Genomic DNA, 7,620 nt, shown 5'->3' with positions numbered 1-7,620 from the left:
GATTTTCCGTGGCGGAAGGGCGCCCAAGCGCGACGGACCGAAAAAATCGTCGTTGGACTTTGCCTGACGCAGTTTCCACAACGGAACCCATATCGTCGGGTTAGGCCCATAGGCGACGAAAAATACCCCTTAGCGGACGATTTTGAGACGTTGTCTATCAGAACTTTTCTTGTAGTGTCAGCAACTTTATTGGATAATAATCCTATCGTTTACAAGCACATACATAAGAAATCAGAAGATATACCGAATCAAGTCTCTGTTGTACCCTGTTGAGCATTTCAGCTAGCCAGCTCATGTGCCGCTCCGTTGGCCTCTCGCGGACAATGCTTCAAAGTTGCCATGCCTAGAGCCATCACTAACTCCCAGCACTCATCAATGATAATAGCCCCAGTCCCAGAGTTAGTTGTAGCGCAACAAGCAAAAATCAATGACCTCCATTGTAGAAACATCAATTTCATGCTCATTATACTCACATGAGCTGCAATAAAGTTTCCCCCTGAATCTCGGATGATCGCTCATGTTGCTCCTGTTCTACTATCAACAGAATATGATACATGAACATTTAACTTTAGAACTTCAGAAGGTGGTCTGCACCATCCATGGCGTCTAACCATATTATTTTGTCCTTTCACCTTAGTATTATTAGCCACAATGCCCTTAATACTCATTACTGCTCTTCGTGGATTTGGCGTTGCTTCATTATTCTTGGTTTGTCTCCTCATCCACCAAATGTCCAGCATGAGACCATCACAGTTTCAATAGTGTACAACTCCCAAGGCCTTCCGAATTAATTCTTGAAGCCCTAGCTCCATGCTTCCGCTGCCTTGTCACAACGGAAAAATATATGCTTCAAGTCCTCAAGATCAACATTACATATTGGGCAGTTAACAGCAATATTTATGTGTCTATTAGAAAGTATGCAATGACAAGGAACAATGCCATCCAGCGCACGCGAGTTAAAGATCTGAACTTTTCTTGGTACTTTAGCATTCCAGATCTTCTTGCAAACCACATGCGGTGATGCTCTGTTTGTACCGTCACCTCTTTCCAGTCTTCGACTATACCTTACTCTCCATTCTTCATGGTAAGCCGACTTAACAGAAAAACATCCCTAAGTAGTCTGCCTTCTGTTTCTGTAGTTCTGTTCAACGCAGACAGAAGGAGCGAGCGGTGAACTTACTCGACAAGCATGCATGTGTTTCACTTTTAACCGCTCACATTTGCATGGTTCCCCCGCCGCGCTTTGACGGTCAAAGCTTGGGCAGGAAGCACGGCAAGCGAGGCCCCCGGACCGGACCGGACCGGACCTGCCGTGGCGGTAGATATTCTATGGCGCGCCAGGAATACTCTACTCGCCGCCGTTGTACCGCGGCATAGGTGGGACGGCGCGCGCGAGGAGGATCCCATGCAATTGCAAGCTTAGCGGATGTGCGTGCGTGGGGAAGCTACACGGCTCCTCACGTGCACTGTAGGAAACACCAACGATCGATGTCCTGTGTAGATGGATGCACGCTCAGAGTGGCAGCTGTGGCTCTCACACCAAGTAGCCAAGCAGGGTGGACGCAGTTGGCTCTCCCACTCACCGACCAATTTCGCACAAGTGCTGAATCGCCGTCCGCTTCGTCCCAGTTCACTATGGGTCAACTGTTGCTCACACCCTTTTCTGCATTCAGAAAGATCTTTTTCCTACAGATAGGATTTACTGGACCGAGTCCAAAATCATGTTTTCTTTGTTTCAAAAAATAATCATGTTGTGGTTGCCATCAATTTATTTTGTGCTTATTTGTGCACTTTGTTTCGCTGCTAGCTAAGTTTGATTTTAGCTAGGAGGATGTAAATTCAGATTGTTTGGTCGCATGTATGTATTGCGGTAACCACTTCTCACAAGTGGTAACCTTATCAGGCTATATAATGAAATAACAAGTAGCATATCAAACTAACATACACCACTAAATTAGCTTCGTTAAGCTCTAGCTATACTAGCAAATAGCAGTCCATCAAAATGTTACATAGCTAGTATCAAATCGAATTCCACCAGGATATTACCCAGGTACTAAAAAGTTCTAGTTATACACACAAATACGGGGTTATTCATAGAACATGACAGCATGGCAGTTATACACACAAATATGGGCTTATTCATAGAACATGACAGCATGGCAATCTTCTTCTTTTTCTTCTTTTTCTTCTTCACTTCTTCCTCTTCAGAGCCCGGATGTGCCTCTAGCAGCCCACATAGCATCGTCTCACTCCTCCCTCTTGTTCCTCCAAGCATGGCTATCACTGAGACCGACACCATGGCAAGAATCAATGTCGTAGGCGTCACGCCATCCTCATTCATGAAGAATGTAACATGCAAGAACTAGCTTGATTTGGGTGGAGAAAGAATGGTATAACTTCTGCAATGAATGCCCTCTCGATCGTTTCTCTAAGGCTTGAGTGTCTGAGATTGAAAAGTTTCTTGATGTTTTTGGGTAGTGCCTTGAAGAGAATTCATATGGTACCTTTTTGAAATGAAGGGTGGCAAAATATCAGGAAGGCAAGCATATCCGACATCATCTAGGTAGAACATACCCTCTGGGATTTTGTGTCCATCAAGTCTCTCCAAGATGTGAGTCGGAATTGTTGCATCATGGATTGATCCTTCCGATCGACTTAATACATATGTGAACCTCATCAAAATCAACATCCACAAACATGGGAGCATATGTGATGGAGGGTCTGGCATTGCGACGAATCGATCTCTGGTGGATCAAAAGCATGTAGGCCCAAATCACAACTATGAGGGCAGCCGCCTCAATGAAAAGCTTGATATGGGCATCCTAATTATGTTGATGTTGCATACGTAATAGAGAAATCGGCCACACGTTGAAACTAATTAGCTAAGGAGCTAACAATGGGGGTGCGAGAGGGTTATAGGTGCTTATAACCTTGATTGAAGACGATGACATGTTGTTGGAGCCGGTGAGGACAGAGAAAAGAGGGAGGTGGAGACAATGAGGGCTCGCTAGTGCCAAAGATCTATGAGCCCCGCCGTTGCCAGCGTGAGAGGTGAGAGGGTGTTGGAGCTAGATACGGTGTTGGAGATCAGCGAAGTCAGAACAGTCGTCGTCTCAGATTGAAATCGACGCTGCCATCGCTTCCCAAGAGGAAAATTCGGGATGGATTTGTTCTCCACTGGTGGTGACCAACTAAGAGAGCGGCGAGGGCGCCAAAGCGCGGAGCTAATTTTTCGGGCCTCGCCATCAACAAGCTTGCTCCCCCGCGCACTCACTCCCTCTCTTTGCACCCGCAGACGTTTGTCCTAACGACAATGCTCGATTATTTGACAAGCAAACATCCTACTTTTGCATATGTGGAGCCAAAAAAACGGGTTCGGGGGCAACAAAACTCGCCCTTTGTGGTTGTGTTCGTGGCCAATGTATTAGTATCATGCATGTGTGGAGTAGATTGCTTGCATACCTAGATACCCAGCCTTCCATATTAGTTATCGATGTTCTTTTTGTGAAAAATCCACGATCTATTAATAATTATCAATAGTAGTAAAAATAGCCTTAAAAATAACAAAAGTCACAATTAGGTACTGTAAGGGTATATTGCCCCTATGTGTGGTTTTGGTAATCAATGACAACCCCTATGGACTAATGTTTTCATTGAGTTTATATGAAGGAATATTCCATAGGTACTACTTGCTCTCCATGTGTTGGATTCAAGTATGGATGTCATGAAGATAAAGATATACCTTGTGTATTGGCATCAAGATCATCGGTATGAAGATATATATATGTGATATGATCAAGAAGAAGAAATGAAGATGGAGTTCTTATGTGGAACTCAATATTAGCCATGCTCTATCTTAAGTGAGTATGAGAAGATACAAGGTTGAGTTGGGCAAGTTAAAGATGAGCATCTTGAGTGGATCACATGCTTGAAGCTTGCCGTCCATTTGGTGATAGTGGACATGTGAAGATGTGCATCAATGGAGCTTTCCCATCATGGTGTATGGGGGAGCATTTGTGAGTATACACGAAGCGACAATGATCAAGTGAGGCATTCCGGCTTGTGTGGAGCTTGAAGAGTTATCATCAAAATCAAGCGGGATGCGCAAGGCAAAGGTATGGACTTGCTAGGTTTTCCTTTTACCGGTCTCAAGGTGGATGTTGGGAGACCGGATTATAGGATAGATAGCCGCACTATTAAGAGGGGCTTTCGGTTAAGTAACTTGATCACATCGTCTTAGGGAGCTCAATCCTTTGCATACTTTGCATATCCTTATTGCTTCTTGTGTTTCTCTGTGTGAGGTTCTTGAGCTTGTTGCTAGCTTTACAACAAGCCCAAGTTCATCGAAAACGGAATCCGCATGCATCTTCTATTGCGTTTTCGAGTTTGGACGTCTTCACCGTTTCTTGACGGTGGGAGACTCCCTCTCTAAAATCATCTAAAATGTTCTGTGAGGAGTCTCCATATTTCCAGTTTTTGTTGGGGTTCTATTCGTCGTTATCTTTCCAACAAAATTGGTTTCATGTTAATCGGAGTTCGGGAGCAATAGTTATTAAAGAAAAGGTAAAAGAGAAAAAGAAAAAGAAAAGAAAAAAAAGGGGGAGGCGGCCGGTTGCCGCCCGGCCTGCCGGACCGCATGCCGGCCCACCCGGTCGACCGGGCGGCCACCGGCCCGGGCGCCGAGCAGCCCAGCTCTCGGTCCGGTCCAACCGGGAACTCGACCGGGCCGCTTCTCGGTCCGGCGGCCCACCCGGCCTGCACCCGTCGCGCCCCGCGCGGCCCGGCCTCCGCGCCGCCCGGCGCTGCTGGGCCGCCGCCGCTCACGCGGCTTGGGCCGCCACCGCCCACGCGGCTTGGGCCGCTCCCCGCGCGGCACGGGGCCTTTCCGCCGCCCGGCGCGGCGCGCGCCTCGCCCGGCTGCTGGTCCCGGCTGGGCCGGACCCCGGACCGGCCTGGCCGGCCACGGCTCCGGTCAACCGGCTGGGCCGCCGGCTGGGGGGACTTTTTCTGGCCCGTTTTTCTGCCTATTTCTTTGTCTTTTCCCCCCCAACGGTTATTTCTTTCTCCCTTGCTATAAATACCTTTCTCCTACCTTGAGACAATTAGTTCTTCCTATTCTCTCACCTCCATTGTTGCTATTTGAAGAACTTGCTCTCCCCCTTGATTCCTCCAACCATTCTTGCTCATATTTGAGGATTTGAGAGAGGAGATCTAGATCTACACTTCCACCAAACCATTTCTTCTCTAAGTGAGGGAATCTCTTGGGATCTAGATCTTGGAGTCTTTGGTTGACTTTCCCCTTGTTCTTCCTCTCCAATCTCATCCTAGCATTCGTTGCTTTGGTGGGATTTGAGTGTGAAGGACTTGAACACCTCCGGTGTTCTTGCTTTGCATCATTGCATAGTGTTGAGCTCTCCACCACGATTTGTTCGAGTGAGAGACCGTGAGCTTGTTACTCTTGGAGGGTGACCTCCTAGTTGGCTTGGTGATTGGTGCTCCGGTGATCTCTTCAAGAAAATTGTGAAGAGGCCCGGGCTTCTCCTTCGTGGAGCTTGTGAAGTGGTTGTGGAGCTTGCCATCTCCGGAGCGGAGGAAAAGCTAACCATAAGGAAAGGGCCATTATCCTTCGTGGGTGTGGTTCGGAGAATAGGGTGAGCCTTCGTGGCGCGGGGAATCCTTCGTGGGACCTCCACTCCTCCAAACGTGACGTACCTTGTTGCAAAGCAAGGGAACACGGGAATACATCCTCGTCTCCGCGTGCCTCGGTTATTTCTATACCCGAGCTCTCTTTCCTTGTGATAGCCATCGTGCTTGAAGTACATATATCTTGCTATCACTTGTGCTACATATATCTTGTGCCTATCTTGCTTAGCTCTAGTCGCTATTGTTACACTTAGTTGAGCTTAGCATATTTAGGGTTTGTGCTTGTAAACTAAACGATAGTTTAATTCCGCATTATTACAAGACAAATCCGTAAGAGTTTTTAATTGCCTATTCACCCCCCCTCTAGGCGACATCTCGATCTTTCAGGTACTCAGGCCACGTAGGGACGACTACATAAACAAGCACGAGCTGAAGGCACGCCACAATCCTCGCCCCTCCATCACTGGTGTAGTAGACAAAGCTTATCGTAGTAGATCTTGGTGTAGTAGACAAATGTGAAGTTGTCGTGCTAAGGCTCCAAAGGCACAAGACCAACAACCAACACCAATGATGACAGTTGTAGATTGAAATATACTGGCATGAAACCATATGAACGAACACGAAAACCGATCGGATCCCAGGAGATCCCCTGAGCACACAACTCCACACGCCCTCCGCCAGCCCTAGACGCACCACTAGAGCAAGGATAAGGCGGGACCTTAACCTCCGCCTCACCATCCAAAAAAAGACACCAAAAAACAACCAAAAAACGAAAAATCCCCGTCAGCAAAGGATAGTGGTCCGACATACCTCCAATGCCCCAAGGATACCGGAAGCAGAGCGGACCGGTGGCATCACCGGCGAGCAGTGGCGGAGCCAGGATTTGAATTGAGCCGGGTCGAACAAATAAGCTCTAAAAAAATTTGGGGCAAAAAATCACATGTAATCAACAAAAAATGGTCCAAACTTATGCATTTATCATATTTCACCGAGTAGAAGTACAAACTGACTAAAAAACAAGAACTAGATACAAAAGTGCTACATTTTGAGGAGATATTATCATACCATTAAGTTGAATCCATGCTAGGAAGTCGAAATCCACGAGGAAGATGACCTCTACGGTTCTTGTAGGCATGAAAACGAAGCATAATCTTCTTGTCATCAATTTGTGCAAATATCTCTTTCTCAACATAGCAAATCATCAAATCATTGAGCCAATCATCCGCTATCTTGTTTCGAAGATCTGATTTTATAATCTTCATGGCCGAGAAAACCCTCTCTCTCGATCTTTGTTGCCACAAGCAATGTCAAAGCTAGTGTAATAAGGCGGTAGACCAATGGAAATGTCAAATGATATCTTTTCTGAACCAACTTGAGAGCAAGATCACTCAAACTATCACAAGCTCTGAACACAGGAGTTCTCTTCATGACATCAACATATATGTTTAGTTCATCAACCAATAGACAACAATCATGTGAAGAGAAATCAGCAGAGTATATGGTAGCAAGCTCAACTAGCATATCATTGTCAAAACTGTTGTATGAGTCTCTAGGATCAAGGCATGAAGTGCACAATAATAGGCGTGTAGAAGTTTCAGAAAATCTGTGATTCATCTCAACTATGTTTTTCTCAAGCACCTCAATAAAGATTTGTACCTTGTAATGATGCAAGCAAGTAACCATCTTGCCTGAGCTCCTTGGGTAACCCCTAGCTGCAAAGTTATCATCCATATTCGGTACCATAATGTTGCGTGCACCACAAAATTTAGTAGCAGCAAGCAATAGAGGCTCCCATCCATCATCTCTCAATTTTTGCAATGCACTTTTCACTGAGACAATCATATTCATAGCACTCACTATGTTCTGGTCCTTGGCTTGCAATGCATTTGACAAACCATTTGTTATACCAAGCAATCGAATCATCAAATGCAAGATAATAACAAATTCAAAGGTTTCCATGTATATGATATAACCTCG

This window comes from Lolium rigidum, chromosome 2, assembly GCF_022539505.1.
Source record: "Lolium rigidum isolate FL_2022 chromosome 2, APGP_CSIRO_Lrig_0.1, whole genome shotgun sequence".
Lineage (NCBI taxonomy): Eukaryota > Viridiplantae > Streptophyta > Magnoliopsida > Poales > Poaceae > Lolium > Lolium rigidum.
This window is presented reverse-complemented; position numbering follows the sequence as displayed.